Source organism: Dendropsophus ebraccatus, chromosome 15, assembly GCF_027789765.1.
Source record: "Dendropsophus ebraccatus isolate aDenEbr1 chromosome 15, aDenEbr1.pat, whole genome shotgun sequence".
NCBI classification, from domain to species: domain Eukaryota; kingdom Metazoa; phylum Chordata; class Amphibia; order Anura; family Hylidae; genus Dendropsophus; species Dendropsophus ebraccatus.
In genome coordinates, this window is record NC_091468.1 from 30,143,484 (window position 1) to 30,163,624 (window position 20,141).

The 20,141-nt window shown below is 44.3% G+C and overlaps 1 protein-coding gene across 4 annotated transcripts in view; it reads left to right on the forward strand.

The window, feature by feature from the left end:
* Window positions 1–20,141, forward strand: part of GGPS1 (geranylgeranyl diphosphate synthase 1) — a 100,512-nt gene that overhangs the window by 11,080 nt on the left and 69,291 nt on the right. For 2 of the 4 annotated variants that reach the window (XM_069954437.1, XM_069954439.1), the window contains exon 2: window positions 14,833–15,007. The exons of the other annotated variants lie outside the window; for them this stretch is intronic. The gene's annotated coding sequence lies outside the window, so the exon portion shown is untranslated. The remainder of the gene's footprint in view (window positions 1–14,832; window positions 15,008–20,141) is intronic. 4 annotated transcript variants of the gene reach the window in all.

Genomic DNA, 20,141 nt, shown 5'->3' on the forward strand with positions numbered 1-20,141 from the left:
CGAGTACGGAAATACCCCACATGTGGACATAAAGTGCTAAGTGGGTGCAGGACGAGCCTCCAAAGGGAAGGAGCGCCAATTGGCTTTTGGAAGCTGGATTTCACTGGAATGGATTTCATGAGCCATGTCTCATTTACAGAGCCCTCGTGCTGCCAAAACACTGGAAACCCCCCACAAGGGAGCCCATTCTGGAAACTACACCCCTCAAGGAATCTAACAAGGGGTGCAGTGAGCATATGGACCCCACTTGTGACAGGCACAAATGTGGAACAATGTGACGTAAAAGTGAAAAATTTCATTTTTTCACTTTAACGGCACAAATGTGCATGTTATTAAGGGGTCCATATCCTCACTGCACCCCTTGTTAGGTTCCTTGAGGGGTGTAGTTTCCATAATGGGGTCACTTGAGGGGGGGTTCCAGTGTTTTGGCATCACGAGGGCTCTGTAAATGCGACATGGCCCATGAAATCCATTCCAGTGAAATCCAGCTTCCAAAAGCCAATTGGTGCTCCTTCCCTTCAGAGGCTTGTCCTGCGCCCGCTTAGCACTTTATGTGCACATGTGGGGTATTTATGGACTCGGGGGAAATTGCTCTACACATTTTGTGTTTTTTGTTTTTTTTTTGTTTTTTGTTTGTTTTTTCCTCTTTTAACCCCTTGTGAAAATAAGAAATTCAAGGCTAATATGTAATATTTCATTTTCACGCCACATTGTTCCATATTTGTGCCCGTCACCAGTGGGGTCCATATGCTGACTACACCCCTTGTTACATTCCCTGAGGGGTGTAGTTTCCATAATGGGGTCACTTGTGGGGGGGTTTCACTGCTTTGGCAACACAGGGAGTTTTTAAATGTAACATGGCCCTCGAAATCCATTCTACCCAAATTCAGCCCTAAAAAGCTAAATGGCGCTCCTTCCCATTGGAGTCTTGTCTTGCGGCCGCATAGCGCCTTAAGCCCACATGTGGGGTATTTCCGTACTCTGGGGAAATTTCTTTACATGTTTTGTTCTGTTTCTTCTGTTTTAACCCCTTGTGCAAATGAGAAATGTCAAGACTAGATCAATGATGTTGTGTAAAAAAAAAAATTTTGGCCTAGCTGTGAATTTTTCATTTTCACAAGGGTTTAAAAGAGAAAAAAACACAAAACGTGTAGAGCAGTTTGTCCCGAGTACGAAAATGCCCCACATGTGGATATAAAGCGCCATGCGGCCGCAAGACGAGCCTCTAAAGGGAAGGAGCGCCATTTGGCTTTTGGATGCTGGATTTTGCTGTAATGGATTTCAAGGGCCATGTTGCATTTGCAAAGACCCTATGCTACCAGGACAGTGGTAAACTCCCACAAGTGACCCATTCTGGAAACTACACCCCTCAAGGAATCTAACAAGGGGTGCAGTGAGCATATGGACCCCACTGGTGACTGGCACAAATGGGGAACAATGTGACGTGAAAGTGAAAAATTTAGTTTTTTCATTTTCACAGCACAAATGTGCCCCTCATAAAGCGGGCCATATCGTCATTGCACCCCTTGTTAGATTCCTTGAGGGGTGCAGTTTCCAGAATGGTGTCACTTTTGGGGGGCCTCCACTGTCTTGGCAACACAGGGCCTTTTGTAAATGCGACATGGCACTCACCATCCATTCTAGCCAAATGGCGCTCCCTCCCTGCGGAGGCTTACCCTGCACCCGCCTGGTATTTTATGTCCACATGTGGGGTATTTTCATACTTGAGGGAAGTTGCGCTACACATTTAGTGGTGTGTTTTTTTTTTTTTTTTTTTTTTTTTTTATCTTTTAACCCCTTGTGTAAAAAAAAAAGAAAAATAAGGACTAGATCACTGTAAAAAATTATTTTTTTTTTTTTTTTTTTTTTTTTACACTAAATGTTGGTCTAGCCTTTTTTTTTTTTTTTTTTTTTTTTTTTTTTTTTTTTTTATTTCCACAAGGGGTTAAAAGAGAAAATAAATGCAAAACTTGTAGGGTAATTTCCCCTGAGTACGAAAATACCCCACATGTTGGCATAATGTGCCATATGGGCACAGGGCAAGCCACCAGAGGGACAAAGCGCCATTTAGAGGTTGGAATGGAGGATGGAGGCCATGCCACATTTACAAAGCTCCTGTGCTGCCAGGACAGTAGAATCCCCCCACAAGTGACCCCATTTTGGAAACTACACCCCATAAGGAATCTAGCAAGGGGTGCAGTGAGCATATGGACCCCAGTGGTGACGGGCACATATGTAGAACATGTGCTGTGAAGATGAAAAATACACTTTTTTTTTTCATTTTCACGGCACAAATGTGCGAGTCACCAGGGGGCTATATCCCTGCTGCACCCCTTGTTAGATTCCTTATGGGGTGTAGTTTCCAGAATGGGGTCACTTGTGGGGGTTTCTACTGTCCTGGCCGCACACAGGCTTTGTAATTGCATCATGGCATGCCTCTAATGGGAATGGCGGCCATATCTATTTAGTTCCGGAAAAGGGACAATTTTAATTTATTTGGGAAAATTAGGCCAATTATTAGTTTATAAGGTTGAAAAGGACAGAAGTCCATGAAATTCAACCTGTGTTGATCCAGAGGAAGGCAAAAAACCCTTGTGAGGCAGACGACCGTAGCCTCATCACAGGGGAAAAATTCCTTCCCGACTCCATAATGGCAATCAGACTAATCCCTGGATCAACGTGACCCCTGAAATAGGAATAAGGGAAAGAATTTAGAACTCCAATGACGTGTGGTACGCCTTGAAGCAATCCTTTATGCAGAGGCCGGGGTGATCAGGACAGGTCTCACACTGGTAAATGGTGTCCTTCCTGATCCCACTTTTACGGCACACTCTGCACTTCTTTTGGGATCTCCCCTTTTTTCCAGTGTGTGGGACTTCACCTGGAAAATGTTGTCCCTGTACGATACGGGGTCCTTCATATCCAGAAGCGTTTGGGCCCGCTCCGTGGCTGCCAAATATCAGGGCTTTGATCACTGCTTCCTGGAATTCAAGGAATTTCCCCGGGTGGCTGGCATATCGGTACAGCACAAAAGCGTTGTACATCGCTGTCTGTACCAGATATACGGCCACCTTTTTATACCACCGTCTAGTTTTTCTCGTGGCGTTATATGGTTTCAGGAGTTGATCTGAGAGATCAACTCCTCCCATATACTGATTGTACTCTAGAACACAATCAGGTTTGTTCACCACATTTGTGGTACCACGTACAGGGACAGGGGTGGCGCTATTCCTGTGAATTGTGGTCAAAATAAGGACATCGCGTTTGTCCTTATATTTGACCAACAACATATTTTCACAGGCATAGGCCCTGCTCTCCCCCCTTTTTTGCATCAGTTGTCTAACAGGGTGACTTGGGAGGCCTCTTAGATTTTTTCGGATCGTGCCGCAAGCTACAGTAGCTCAGGCAGGGGGATGCTGGTATAAAAGGGGATGCTGGTATAAAAGTTATCAACGTACAGATAATAACCTTTATCCAGCAGTGGGAAGATCAGTTCCCAAACGGTCTTCCCACTGACTCCGAGGATGGGGGGCATTCTGGGGGCTGGATTTGGGTGTCCCTACCCTCATATACTCTAAGGGTACAAACCCACTTGACGTATTTGCTGCGTGAATCAGTCGTAAAAATAAGCAGGCAAAACGCAGGTTGGCTTTATACAATTGTTCTGTGTTAAAATACGCAATTGCGTATTTTTGAAGCATGAAGCTACATGCGTTTTTCACACAGGTTGTTAACAACTGATGCTTTGCTAACAACAAGCTTCACGCTTCAAAAATACGCAATTGCGTATTTTAACGCAGAACAATCATATAAAGCCAACCTGCGTTTTGCCTGCTTATTTTTAAGACTGATTCACGCAGCAAATACGTCAAGTGGGTTTGTACCCTAAATCTGTAAGTGTACCCTGAGGTACTCTCACAGAGTTTGTATAGTTTCACGACATACCGTGATCTTTTATTGGGAAGGTACTGGCAGAAATGGAGTCTTCCTTTGAAGCTCAGGAGGGACTCATCTACTGAGATGTATATCCCAGAGAAATACATCTCAGTAAATTTGGCTGAGAAGTGATCTATGACCGGCCGTACTTTGTACAGGTGGTCATACGAGGGATCATCCCGTGGGGGCACCTTGCATTGTCATTATAATGCAAGAATTTTAGGAGGGCTTTGAATCGAAACCGTCCCATGGCCATACTGTAAAGTGGGATATTATACATAATATCCCCACTCCAGTATTGCCGAATTGTGTTTTTATTTTACTAGGCCCATGTGCAGCAGGAGCCCCCAAATGTTGTCATTTCGGCTGCATCAGTAGGTGTCCACGCCATGAGCCTAGCAAAAGAAGAGGAGGGGTTCTGGGCTATAAATTGGTGCGTGTACAGGTTTGTTTGCGCCACCATCAAGTTTATAAGTATAGTCATCAGAGAAATAGAGCTTGAAAAAGTCTATTTCTCTGAGACCTGTGGGGTTAATTTGGATTCCCGCCGTTGCCATAAAACCAGGAATCCGGGGCTGATAATTTTGGGGGTATGGGGTCACCTATCTGGGGGGCTGGATGGGGTCACCTGTCTGGGAGGCAGGGGGCGGGATGGGATGACTTGTCTGGGGAGCAGGGGGCGGGATGGAGTCACCTGTCTGGGGGGAAGGGGGCGGGATGGGATGACTTGTCTTGCGGGCAGCCCGAGGCATCCTCCTTGGACGCCTAGGTGGAAAGTTTTCATCAATGGATGATGATGATGATGAATGGAGGGAAGAAGGATCCCCCCCCATTCATCCTCACTGGCTTTTTCAGTGTCTGAGGCAATAAGTGCTTATGCCTCCTCCACCGAAAACACTCTGGGACACTTTTTATTCGGGGATTGGTATATGGGGGGTATGTAAATGTAATGTGGTGTAGTGTAAAACTTTATTTCAAGTAATGTAATGTGGTGTTTTTATACATGTTTTTCACCGCAAGGGGGGGGGGGGGGGGGGGGGGGAAAACCTACGCCAAAAAAGAGTTGCTGATAAATGCCGCACTTATGTGCGGTATTTATCAGCAGACAGTGGTGGTAGGATATAGAAAAAAAAAGGGGGGGGGGAAGGGGGAAAAAACCTTACACCAAAAAAGAGGAGTTGCTGATCAGCGGCGTACTTGCGTGCGATGCTGATCAGCACTCAGCGACTAATTTGTGTATTATATACACTAATCAGCCGCTAGGGGGCAGTACAAGTACCTACGAAGAAAAACAACAAAAACTGATGGGAGCCGAGCGGAGATGACTGAGAACCACGTGGACGCCGCGGGACCGCAGATCTTCTCTCCAGCGCCGGGATCCGGTGAGTATGGTGCTCACACACCACACACACACCTTCTCTGCACACCTCAGCTAACTGACTGAGATGTGCAGAGAAAAGTAATAATATTTATTTTTGCTTAGATCACCGCTATTGGCCGGCCGGGCTTGGCCGGCCAATAGCGGCGATCTGGAGGGTGGCACCATGGCCCCCTTCAGTATACACACACTAATGGTGATTGGTGCTGTCTTGGACAGCACCAATCACCATTGATTTCCAGGCCCCGGGTCATCGGAACCGGAAAGTCGCTGTAGTTGGCTGATTTGAATAAATCAGCCGATTACAGCGATCGTCAGTACGGGGGGTGTAATCCACCCCCTGTGCCGACAAGCTACGATGGTCTGTTGTGTATTACAGCAGCCAACGTTACAGAATCGCTGTGTGTTTACACACAGCGATCCGGTAAACATCGGGCGTAAGTGTACGTCCGTTTGGGCTAAGTACCACGATGCGGGGGCGTACACTTAGGCTTGCTATCGTTAAGGGGTTAAAGTGGCGGGATCACATACTGGCAGCGGAATGAAAATGTCCCAAGTGATCGCATTGCGTATACATAAAAACGCACATGCTCGAAGGCATGCGTTCCACGGATATATAACCCATATGGGGCAGACGCAGTGCCCGTATTGAGGTTTATCTGTTCCATATGCGCTCCAATCTTGGACAATGTGCGTTCCAGATGTGTTCCATAAGAAAACATGCGGTACAGATAAACATATTTACTAAATAGTTATGTAGCAGGTAGGTATACCCACAGTTCTCTAATTATGATACATAGGTGTACCAATAAATAGATAGTCACATAGGATGACTTTCTCATATGTAAATTGCAAGATATTACATAGGCATAGGTAACCTGGGACGATCTCTGATACAGTAAAGGTGTGGGACAATATTGCCGTATGAATTTATTTTTGCAGGATCTGATATATTTAACTAACTTATACTAACAAATAAACGATGATGCTTTTAAGGATTAGGATACTGATAATCTATATGGTAACCAATTATACATATATCAGTGGGACCTCATCACTGTGATATAAAAACAGATATACTAGTCCTCTGTTCTAGGACTACCAATATCGGGCAATCTTTGTGGTGTGATTTTTATGCGATTCCTACAGATTTGGTTAAGATTCCAGTAACCAGTAACAGTGAATGTTGGTTAGACTATCAGCAAGAGAATTGATTATAGAAAACAATTAAAGGAAAGGGCTTCATTGATCCCAAAAAAAGTCACAAAGTCCCCTAATATCAAACTGCTGTCCCGTGGTGAAGGCTGTATTGGTTTTAGTTTTCTCACAAAATTGCATGCCTTGCATCCGCTGCATTTGAATTGACCTACCGATCGGTGTTGTAGCCAAGTTACTTCTCTTACGCATGCTTGGTAATGGCTATGCATCATGCGATCTATTAGACTCTGTTCCTTCCTATATGTTATTAGTAGAGATGAGTGAATAGTATTCGTTTGAATAGCTATTCGATTGAATACTGCACTATTCGAAAGATTCGAGTTCGATTGAATATGTGATCGAATATTCGAATCTAAAATAACTTTACTAAAACAGCTAAACAATTTTTATTAGCTGTTTTAATAAGGTCTATGCTCCCTGGGAAAGCAGGAAAAGCCGTATTTCCCTCTTGACATGACAGTACCACGAAGAGAGGGACCCCGCCCCCAGGGACAGGGAACCTGAAGTAGAAAGGATTAGCCCTCCTCTCAACCTCCGTGTGGTTTCCTGTCTCTAGCGGGAAGCCTGGAGTACGGAGGCTCTGTGCTTAGCTTCTGAAGGGATTATAATGTTCGGAGCTTCCTCTCTCGCTGGGGCCTTCCTGGTTTGGAACATCCTGGGGAATGACTCTATGAAGTGCCAGTGTAGCGCGTTAAGCCCAACTCACCACTCCAGCCTTTGTAAATTTCGGCAAATGGAGCTGGACCGGAACCCTCGGAGTCCGCTGAAGATGGTCGCGGGGTGTTTGGAGGTGAGTAGAGAGCTGCAGTGGTTGGATCCACAGTGCGGCCTATTTCCGGTCCGGCGTGCGGGACTTCCGGTTTGGCACTGCGCAGTGACTTAGCACAGGGGAGTCCCGTGGCGTACAGGAAATGACCTCTGACGCCGGATAAAGCACAGGAGTGCGGGGTGGTGCAGTCTCAAGGCAGCAGACAAGCCATGAGTTCCAGCAGCGAGGCGAGGAAGGGATCTTCTGAGAAAAGTGCACATGCTTCTTCCGGGTACTGTTTTTCTTTTCCCAGGTCGGGGTGGTAAGATGACCAACACAGTGTTTTGTTTTTTTTTTGTTTTTTTTTTTTTCTTTTACGTATAGGAGTCTTCTAGGAAGTCAAAAACCTCCCAGCATAAAGAATGTAGAATATGTAGTGGAAGATTTAGTTCAGATATGATAAACCAACATGTGAACAATGTATCTCTAAAATGATTGCGGCAGAAGTACCTTCCGTAGAATCTTATCCTCGGTTAAGTATATAATTAGAGATTAAATACAGAGTTCTTTAAATATGCCTACGGCAGCCCCTGTTAGTGCACCAGGGCTATCTCATAAACCCATATTTCTGACCACGAGGAAGAGGGGGCAGCAGGAGATAACAGTGCAGAATACGCTCACTCGGATGACTCTGATACAGACACAGGAGGAAAAGCCTCATTTTCCTTAGATGATATTTCTACTCTAGTTAAAGAAGTCCACCATGAATATTGAGGAACCCGAGGAGCCCAAGTCCATCCAGGGTATCATGTTTGGGGGCTGGAGGAAAGAAGAGGTTTTTCCGCTCCATAGATGCATATCAGCCCTTATTGGAAGGGAATGGAATAGACCAAAAAAAGTGTTTTGTACCTTGACCTGTCAAAAGAAAATACCCTTTTGAAGAATCTGAGAATCCCTCCTTGGACAGGCCCCCCAAGATTGATGTATTGTTTGCAAAGATCTCCTGCAAAGGTTCTCTTCCCTTTTGAGGATCATAGGTACACTCAAGGACCCCATGGATATGAAGGCACAGGGGTTCCTTAAGAAATCCTGTGAGGCTGCCACAAGGGCTTTCAAGCCAAACATTGTAAGTACTTGCGTCACAAGATCGATGATACTCTCCCAGTTGGAAGAGTGAGACATCTTCAAGCTGAAGATGGTAAACATGGAATGATAGCCGCATTGCCTCTTCTGAAGAAGTCTGCCTCCTTCCTGGCTGATGCATCTACAGATGCACTTAGGTTTCCTGCCTGATCAGCGGCTCAGTCCAACTCTACTCGTAGAGCCTTATGGCTAAAGAATTGGTCGGGTGACGCAGCAGCCAAGGCAAAACTATGTACCATACCCTGTGAGGGAGAATTCTTATTCGTAACAGTATTTGATGACCTCTTAGATAAAGCGGCAGATAAGAACGATTTTCCAGCTACCTCTCAGAAGAAACTATTCCAGTCCTTTCGTGGACAAGGAAAGGAAAATTTTCTGAAAAAAGGAACAGACAGATCAAACGGAGGAAGAGGTTATAACAAGTCCAGGGGATACATGTTCTCCCAGAAGTCTGACACAACCAAGAAGTCGTCCTCACAATGCGCCATTTCTCACAGGAATGGGAGAAGATCTGCGGCAGCACATGGGTACTTCAATCTATTCAAGGTGGCATTCGCTTAGATTTTGTCTCCCTTTCTCCCACTCACTTTGTAATAACACAGGGCTGCTCAGGATCAGAAGGTCTGGAGTCTCTAAAAATTGAAGTACTATCCTTTGTGGAAAAAGCAGTTCTTGTTCTAGTACCAAAGGCAGAGAAAGACCAGGGGCTTTATTCCATTTGTTTCTAGTAAAAAAAAAAAAAACGGATTGAAGCCCTTAAATCAATATCTACCTTACCAAAGATTCAAAATGGAAACAATAAGTACTGTAAACTTGCTTTTTCAGGACTGTTTCATGGCATCCGTAGACTTAAAAGACTCCTACCTTCATGTTCCTATTCACAAGGATTTTCAAAAATACCTGAGGTTAGCCATCTGGATCGACAACTCCCTGGTCCATCTGCAGTTCAAAGCCTTGCCTTTCGGCATTTCCATTGCACCACTTGTCTTCACCAAGATAGTGGCAGAAATGGCAGCGCACATAAGGGAGGAAGGCGGCTTCATTCCATATTAAGACAATTTCCTGTTTGTGGCAAGATCAAAAGAAAGGCTTTAAGCAATGCTGGAAAGAACCTTGTCCATCCTGGCGAAACTCTGGTGGATAGTGAATTTCAAAAAATCATTATTAAACCCCAGAAAAGAAATAACTGTTCCTGGGAATCTCTCTGGACTCGGTAGCTCAAAAATCGTTCCTTCCCTTTTAGAGAAGATAGAGAAACTAGAAAGCTTAACTCTGTCTTCTACAAAATCCTGTAACATCTATACGCAGGGATATGTTGCTTCTGGGTCTATTCACAGCAGCTATTTCAGCAGTCTCGTGGGCCCAGATACGTTCCAGGCCTTTGCAGCTTCTGGAGGCATGGGATGGATCTCCTAAAGGTCTCGACCAAAAAATCACCTTATCTAAGGTTACCTTGGAGAGTTTTGCTTGGTGGTTATCTAGAACAAATCTTTCCTCAGGTCGTAGCTGGTCGTTTACCTCACAGAAGGTCATACCCACAGACTCCAGTCCCTCAGGTTAGGGGGCTCACCTTAGACTTCTCAATTTCCTGGGTACCTGGGATGAACAATATCTCATTAGATCTTCTAACTTTAAAGAATTAGCAGCTATTTACTTCGCTTTAACAGTAGTGGTATCACACATAAAAACTGTAATGTTAATATTTTTTCGGATAATTCCACTGCACTATCCATTATTAATAGGCAAGGTACTACCAGAAGTACCCTATTACTGGATATGTCTTATCACATTTTTTTTCTTTTGCCGAACACAACCTTGAGTCTATCAGCAGTCCACCTCAAGGGGGTTCTGAACGTGAGAGCAGACTATCTCAGTCAACATCAGCTCCTGCAGGTGGAATGGCGTTTGAACCCATCGGTTTTTCAAATGATAGCAGACCTATGGGGGAGGCCGGTGAAACAGGTGACAGTTTCTTTTCTTGTCCCCAGCGGACTGGCTCCTAGGCGTAGATGCCCTAAGTCAGACATGGTCGTGGAGTCTAATGTACGCCTTTCCTCCTATGACATCCGGAATTTAATTTAGGATTTGGAGAGCTTTTTTTTTTTCTCTTTTCTGGGGTCTGATAAAGTGGATCTTCATAGACCAAATATTAGATTTCCTGCAAAGGGGTCTAGAAAAGGGCCTTAAGACAGCCACCTTAAAAGTTCAGGCATCAGCCTTAGGAGCACTTAACAATCAGCAGGTGGTTAGATTTTTTTAAAGCTTCATCTAGACTTTCTCCTAGGATCCATAGTTCAGTACCTTCCTGGGACCTAAGTATAGTGTTAAAAAGCCTTACAGACGCTTCTTTTGAACCTTTATTGGAAATATCAGTCAAAAATCTTACTCTTAAAGTGACACTGTCACCCCTTATTTGCATTTTGACTGCTATATAGTATAGTGGAAGAGTCAGAAAACCTTCTTATAAGACAAATAGATGCGGCAGCGAAGCAGGGGGAAGTCATTATTATGGGGGACTTTAACTACCCAAATATCAACTGGAAAGTAGAAACCTGCAGCTCCAGGAAGGGAAGCGGGTTTCTGGAAATAGTAAAAGATAATTACCTTTCCCAACTAGTACAGGAACCGACGAGGGGGGGCACTCCTGGACCTAATCTTAACCAGTAGGCCAGACAGAATATCAAAAATAGAGGTGGGGGGTCACCTAGGTAATAGTGACCATAACATAGTAAGTTTTCAATTATCCTTCAATAAAATGATTAGTAGAGGGGCTACAAAAACATTACATTTCAGGAAGGCTAATTTCCAAAAACTAAGAGAGGACCTTGGGAACATAGACTGGGACAATGCCTTAAGAAACAAAAATACACAAGAGAAATGGGACATATTTAAGAGCATCCTGGGTAGATCGTGTGCACGACACATACCATATGGGAATAAAAGTAGTAGAAATAAGAAAAATCCAATGTGGTTAACTTCAGCTGTAAGGGGTGCAATAAATGATAAGAAACAAGCATTCAGACAACTAAAACAAGAGGGTAGTGGGGAAGCATTGAGCAACTATAGACAGAAGAATAGAATGTGTAAAACGCAAATAAAAGAAGCAAAAATAGCAACAGAAAGAAGGATAGCCACAGAAAGTAAAACGAATCCCAAAATGTTCTTCACCTATATAAACAATAAAAGACTTAAAACCGAAAATGTTGGTCCCCTCAAAAATAATCTGGGTGTAATGGTGGAGGGGGAAGAAGAAAAGGCCAATACATTTTTCTCTACTGTATTCACAAAGGAGAATCCCATAACAGACGACATGACTAGGGATAATATAAATCCTCCCATAAATCTCACCTGCCTAACACAACAAGAAGTGGGGAGACGCCTTAAAAACACTAAAATCCAAAAGTCACCGGGCCCAGAAGGTATCCATCCTAGAGTTTTGCTAGAATTAAATACTGTTAGACAGACCGTTATTCCTAATATTTAAAGATTCTATTACGACAGGGATTGTTCCACAGGACTGGCGCATAGCTAATGTGGTACCAATATTCAAGAAGGGGTCAAAGAGTGATCCTGGATACTACAGGCCCGTAAGTCTAACATCTATAGTAGGTAAAGTATTTGAGGGGATTGTAAGAGATGCTATACTGGAGTATCTTAATGAAAATAATCTTATGACGCAGCACCAGCATGGATTTATGAGGGATCGGTCCTGTCAGACTAATCTGATCAGCTTCTATGAAGAGGTAAGTTATAGACTGGACCTGGGGGAGGCTGTGGATGTTGTGTATCTTTTCAAAGGCATTTGATACTGTGCCGCATGAAAGGTTTGTCTACAAAATGAGGATGCTGGGACTCGGGGAAAACGCATGCAAATGGGTAAGTAACTGGTTGTGTGATAGAAAACAGAGGATGGTCATTGATGGAACATATTCAGATTGGGTTTTAGTTACTAGTGGGGTACCACAGGGGTCAGTGTTGGGTCCACTTCTTTTTAATATTTTTATTAATGATCTTGTTGAGGGACTACAGAGTAGAATCTTCATTTTTGCAGATGATACTAAACTGGGTAAAGTAATCAGTACAGAGGAGGATAATATCATATTACAGATGGATTTGGAGAAGCTGGAGACTTGGGCAGTGAAATGGCAAATGAAGTTTAATGTGGATAAATGTAAGGTTATGCACTTGGGCCATAGAAATAATAAGTACAGTTATGTGCTAAATAATAAAACACTGGGTAAAACTACTTACGAAAAGGACCTGGGGGCAGGGGCGCCGCAATGATGAGGCGACTTGAGATGTCTGCCTCAGGCGGCGCCACCAGCTGTAATCATGGGGGCGGCACACTGACACTGACACAGCAGGGCACACACAGCCGCTGCAGTGATCCTGATTGTGCCGCCGCATAACAACTCCCAACCCCCCCCCCCCCCCCCCCCCCACGGCCGGTATTCCGGACGCAGGTTAAGGGCTGCAGCGGCCGCCTACCCTGTGTCCGGAGCCCGGAGGAGAATGAAGTCCGCCTCTGCTCCGCCCCTGCTCCGTCCCCCCCAGCCACTCACCCAGTAACAGGCCGGAGGAAGATGTCTGGCTCTGTCCCCGCCCCCAGCCTCCTTCCAGTGCATGCAGCGTCAGGCCGGAGGAGAAGGAGGGAGATGCCGACAGCCCAGGCGCACTAATAGCAGACAGCCCATTGGCTGTCTGCCTTGTCAATCACCGCCACGCTGTTTCCGGCCACCCGCGCGCTGGTAACGTCACACGTCTGCAGCGGAGAGAAGAGGAGCTGTACACAAGCCTGCCAGATCACTAGGTGAGTATATAGGGTATCCTTTTTTTTATTTTAATTAGTTTTGTAACTACAATCAGAATTCTGGAATTAATGGGGTTGGGGGATCTATTAATGGTGGGGACCTTACAGGGGATAACATTTATAGGGGGGGGGCTTGTCTCCATGAGGTACTACTACACCCAATACTACTACTAAAACCCCCAATACTGCTCTACTACCCCACTAATACCCCCAATACTGCTCTCCTACTGCCCCAAAAACTACCCCCAATACTGCTCTCCTACTGCCCCCAATATTACTCTTAAACTGCTCTACTACTACCCCCAATACTACTACTAATACCCCCAATACTGCTATACTGCTCTCCTACTGCCCCCAATACTACCCCACTAATACCCCCAATACTGCTCTCCTACTACCCACAATACTACTCTTATACTGCTCTACTACTACCCCACTACTACCCCCAATACTACCCCACTACTGCCCCCAATACTGCTCTCCTACTGCCCCCAATACTACTCTTATACTGCTTTACTACTACCCCCAATACTACCCCACTACTACCGCCAATACTGCTATCCTACTGCCCCCAATACTACTCTTATACTGCTCTACTACTACCCCCAATACTGCTCTCCTACTGCCCCCAATACTACTCTTATACTGCTTTACTACTACCCCCAATACTACCCCACTACTACCCACAATACTGCTTTCCTACTGCCCCCAATACTACTCTTATACTGCTCTACTACTACCCCCAATACTGCTCTACTACTACCCCAATACTACTCTACTACTACCCCAATACTACTCCCATTACCATTCCTACTATTACCTCCACTTCTGATACTACTACTACTACTACTCCCAAAACTGCTACTCCCCTTATCTACTACTATACCTCTCATCTTCTATGCTTCTACTGTTACTACACCCCTTAGCCACTATGCCTCTACTACTACACCCATCAGAATTAGCAAAGAATACATTTTTAAAAAAATCAAGATTTAAATCTAGTATCGAGAAAAAAATCAAAAGAAATCAAGATTTTATGTTTTGCCCATATTGCCCAGCCCTAGTTCCAGCCATGAGGTAAAGATGGGAGTTGTAGTTCCAGCTGTCAGGATAGGAGTTGTAGCTGCCGCTATGAGGTCAGGGTGGGAGTTGTAGCTGCAGCTATGAGGTCAGGGTGGGAGTTGTGGCTGCAGCTATGAGGTCAGGGTGGGAGTTGTAGCTGCAGCTATGAGGTCAGGGTGGGAGTTGTAGCTGCAGCTATGAGGTCAGGATGGGAGTTGTAGCTGCCGCTATGAGGTCAGGATGGGAGTTGTAGCTGCCGCTATGAGGTCAGGATGGGAGTTGTAGCTGCAGCTATGAGGTCAGGATGGGAGTTGTAGCTGCCGCTATGAGGTCAGGATGGGAGTTGTAGCTGCCGCTATGAGGTCAGGGTGGGAGTTGATTGTTGGGGATGCAAGAAGAAGGGCACTTTGTAATATGCTTACAATGATAAAACCTCCTAAAAAGGACAAGAGAATCCCTTTGGAATTGGAAGTTAGTGCCTAAAAGAATCTGCATGGTGTACTCAGTCTACTTATGTGTCTTCTTTGTCTTTTTCAGTGTTGTGAGAGTTTGGCCGGAAACCTTGATTTTGCCTGTCGATGTCAAGAAAGTATTCAGAACTATCCCAGAGTCTTTGCCCCGCAGATCTCGCGTCATCCTATAGTTCGCCTTGGGCAGCAGAGAGGCTAGAATCACCCCTGCCTGGGGGTATTGGTGGGATGCATCAAAAGAGGTATTGATGCGAAAGATGAGAACATAGTTTTGCCTCTTTTTTTAAATCACTGGTCAGACCACACATGGAATACTGTGTACAGTTTTGGGCACCGGTATATAAGAAGGACACAGCTGAACTGGAGCGGTGCAGAGGAGGGCAACAAAGGTCATTAAGGGAATGGGTGGGTTACAGTACCAGGACAGGTTATCAAGCTTGGGGTTATTTACGCTAGAAAAAAGACGTCTTAGGGGCGATCTGATCACAATGTACAAATATATGAATGGACAGTACAGAGATCTTTGTAGTGGTCTTTTTACTCCTAGGTCTGTAACCATGACAAGAGGGCATCCTCTACACTTAGAGGAAAGAAGATTTTATCAGCATCGATGCGGGTTCTTTACTGTAAGACTGTGGAACTCTCTGCCACATGATGTTGTCATGGCCGATTCATTAAATAAGTTCAAGGGAGGCCTGGATGCTTTTCTTGAACAATATAATATCACAAGTTATGGGCATTAGATTTCCGGTGATACGTTGATCCAGGGATTATTCTGGTTGCCATTGGAGTCGGGAGGGAGTTTTCTCCCTGTGATGGGGCAATTGTCGTCTGCCTCATAGGGGTTTTTGCCTTCCCTGGATCAACACAGTAGGATTTCCCTAGGTTGAACCTGATGGACTCTTGTCGTCTTTCAACATTATTTACTATGTTACTATGTTAAATATGGGCAGGGCCTCGCGGCCTGTGTGCCACATTGCTCCGCCCCTAGCGCCCATCTGTGACGTCATCGCTGCATAGGCCACGCCTCAGCAGCCATTGGAAGGGCCACGCCCCTCTGCAGCCATTGGAAGGGCCAGCCTAAATCTCTAAGCCCCACCCCCTAGATTGTCCCACACCAATGGCCGCTGAGGGGGCGTGACCTATGCTGTGATGTCATGAATGGGCGAAGCTAAGTCGCACTAGGGGCGGAGCGATGTGGCACAAAGGCTGTGAGGCCCCGCCCACATATACCAATCCACAGGTGATAAAAACGACGTTTTACCAGAACAAGCACCATGTGGAGAGCAGTCCAAATGCAAATACGGGGTAACAGTGTCACTTTAAGACTGCCCTGTTAGTGGCAATAACATCAGCCAGAAGGGTGGGGGAATTAGCAAGTCTTTCCTGCTGTGAACCCTACACAAAATTATTATAAGACAGGGTTGAATTTAAACCAGACCCTGCTTTTTTGCCAAAAGTTTTACCAGATTTCCACCGCTCCCAGGAGATAGTTCTGCCTTCCTTTTGTGAGAACCCTGCTAATGAAAAGGAGCATGAATTTAACTGTCTGGATGTGAGATGTGCTGTCCTACAGTATTTAGAGGTCACCAAACAGTTTAGAAAATCTAAATCCTTTTTTTTTTTTTTTTTTTTCAATTTTTTTGGAGCCAACAAGGGTTGTAAGGCTAGTAGTATATGCAAAAAAAAGAGTCTGTGGAGCCTCAGTTATGAGTCTCAAAACACGGGATAGCCAGATAATCTCTAGCCTGTTGCCAACGGGGTGCCTCCATGATGGGGAGAGCACCACACCACCCTGATAAATAATCCCTTAAGTCCCACTTGGTTGCGGGTATTGGAACATTGACAAAAGGGGCCACCCTGTTGTTTCCCTGTCTGTCTAACTCGAGGTGCGAGTATTGCGATCATGACAAGGGCTTGCAAAGGCAGGCCTCCACCCACAGACAGCTGTGGGTGGAGGCCTGCCTTTGCAAGCCCTTGTCATGATCGCAATACTCGCACCTTGAGTTAGACATTGACAAAAGGGGCCACCCTGTTTCCTAACTTACTTACTAAGCCCTGACTTAGTAGTGGAAGCAGTCTAATAGACGGACTCCATTACTAAGTCTATATAGTAAAGATATAAAGACACGACACAAGTGAAAAATATTTTTTATTCGAATAAAAACACAACCACACCCCTTGACTATTTTTTATAAAAAAAAAAAAATCCCAACAACCGCTGTAATTCACAGGATACCGATATCTGAAAAACAAAAAGGGAGAAACTCACAAAAAAACAAACAGGAGCACAACACCCATTTGTGTGAGCGGTGTTGTGCACCTTACAATATGCAGCATCTTTACAGAATGCTGCTTACAGTGTGGCACCCAAGGGGTTAAGGGAGGATGCATTTTATCCCCCTTAACCCTTTGGGTGCTATACTGAACAATCTGGCCCCCAGGGGGTTAGTAGGTTAGGGTCCCCACTTAACCCCTTGGGGGCCAGACTGATGTCAGACTGCACCCATAACAGCAAGGAAGGGGTTAAGTGACCCCCCCCCTTTCCTTACTGGGATGGGTGTAGTGCAGGGGGGGAGCTTTCTACTTACCCTCCGATGTCTTCTATCTTCTCTCTTCGCTGGTCCATGGCACACTGAGCTTAGTGTGATGGGACCGGCTCTTTATATGTCGGCTTAGCCAATCAGCTGAGCAGACATATAAATCAAAATGTTTCTTCTAATGTTGCTATTGTGATAAAAAAAAAAATAATATAATAATAAAAATAGCATCATTAGAAGAAACATTTGCTGTTCTAATTTAAAGTAAAGTATTAGTTAGTACATTGAGCTGTATTACCGGCAATAGGTATTGCCGGCAATAACATAGGTTCCTGTAGTAGTTAATATTTAATTAATAAAACACATTTTCATTCTAATAAAGTTATTTTCGTTGTTCAATAGCTTAATTAAAACGAATACATACTTTTGCAATTAAATATACATATTTATTTATATATTTTTTATTAACAGTATATTTAATTGATAAAGAATAGATTAGTTTTAATTAAGCTATTGAACAACGAAAATACCTTTTTTTTAGAGCGAAACTTTTGTTTTATTAATTAAATACTAACTATTACAGGAATCGGCATTATTCCTGGCAATTGCTAATTACCGGTAATACGGTGCCCTGTAAAATTTGCTTCCCTGCTTTCCCAGATGCATCCAGAGGTGTTTGCATCACTTTCTAAAGATGTCTTTGACTTGGTGACTTCTGATTCGTCGAATCTTCATTTCCAGGTTCCAAGGATTTTTCTCCCATAGACTATAATGGGTTTCGATATTTGATCAAATAGTCTAATATCTGGAGCTATTCACATCGAATATTTCACGATTCGCTCATCTCTAGTTATTAGTAGGCAATCTGTTATTTTATGTAGTCTCTGGTCTGCCAAAAAAATCAGCTAATGTTTATTCAAGATATGGCGAATTTGAGGAGATATGTCATGGAGGGAAGGGCTGTCACAAACTCTTAGTATATGGTCAGCATATACACTTTTGCCCTGGGTCAGCGAACCCACACCCGACACTATCTGTCTTCCTTTTAGTGGGCTGGTGCCCTTGTGTAATTTCGGTAGGCATTAGAGAGTGGCAACCTGGTAAGTTTTTGGAACACATGTAGATGTAGTCATATTATTTTTGGCTGATAAGACCCGCCTGTATCCCTTGATTGAGGATCGAGGTTAGCTCCTTGTGAAAAATCTTTGTGGGATCTGACCTCTGATCATCTGATCAGAAACAGATATTTCTGTACATTTCATGATCCAAGACCACTAGATTACCCCCTTTATCAGAGGGTTTTATAACCACAGAGTCCTCCTTCTCTAGGTTATTTAGGGCTAGTTGTTCCTTTCTTGTGAGATTGTATCTATGGGAAGTATCTTGTTGCATAGCCAATCTCTCCAGGTACTGTGAGACCAGCTCTAAAAAGATGTCTATGCTGATTGTATCTGATGCAGAAGGCATCAGTGTACTTCTAGGTTTCAAGTCTGTAAAAAGCTCCCTGGCCTGGGTCCCTTTGTGCCTCTTCCCAGAGATCTCCCAGAGCTTGTACATCTAAATCTAAAACTAAATCTTGCAAGGAGATGCCCAGTTCCTGACATTGCCTCCGATTATGGAAGTGGAAAAATCTATGCCACTTGAGTGTTTTGCAGTAGAGATGCAGGTCCTTAATCTAATTGAATAGATTTAAATTTTGTTACGGGTACAAACGATAGTTCTTTCTGTAGGACTGGTATCTGTTCCTCTGTTAGCTCTTTACAGGAAAGATTGACGATTTTCATTCGCTCCCTCTCCGGTTCCGTAGCGGGAATGGGGGGTCCTGCGCTAAAAAAAAAGTAGCAGAGGAGGAGCCAAAGGAAGAAGATCCCCTCCCTTGTTGTTGCCATCTTCCATCTCATCTTGTTCTCCTAGTGTTACCACATCCTCTACCTCTGTTACCTTGAAGGGGGGGGGGGGGGGTTCTCTCACTGTCTGAGTTTTCAGGTTTCGATTACAAGCAATCTGTTACACCAGCTTCTTTTTCTATAGGAAGTTCAAAGTTAGAAGCTTTTTGGTCTTTGCGCACAAACTGTTTGTGTTTCTGATTCCCAATGATGTTGGGGTATTTCTCCACCATGTTTTGTAAGAGTTTCTTGTTTGGCAAATTCAGGGTCTTCCTTAAAAGCTGTTGCTTTGAGGCGATTTCAAGATTCTGTTTCTCCGCATCCATCAGCAATTGCATAAACCGTACAGAGCTATCATTAGCTTCTTTTTCCCATTTAACCAGAAGATCCAGTATGTTTACTTTCTTTGCTGGTCTAAACTGAATACTTTAGGCCCTTTTGGAACAATCCTATTCTTGATATAGTTGTTCAAGGCCTGTGTCCCCCCACCAAGATTTTGTTTTCTTCTTATAAGATTGAGTTAGTGCCTTGAATGTGGATTTCAAGGTTTGTTTTACACTGGAAGGTTGAGAAGGCATCTGAAAGAGCTTCCTACTCATCCCACAGCAGCCTAGTCGGTTCTCTAGGGGTAAAGTCAGGAAGGCCCACAGATGTGAGGAAGGATTGGAGGCCTCCTTAGAAACCTAAGGGGTTTCTCTTTTCCAGGTTCAGAAAACTTTAAAAAGCCAGCACATTGACGCCAGGCACCATTGGGAGGTCGGTTATTTCTGCTTGTATCAGAATGGGTTAAAAGTTCTCATAGTTCCTTTGTGTTGGATACAATAAAGTACGGCTTTAGAATTTCTTTCGTGTCCTCCCTATGAGACGATTTGTAGTCACTGATCTCGTCTCAGATCTAGAGCGTCATGTGGCCTTATTTCTCATGTCCAGTCCTTAATAAATCAAGAGGT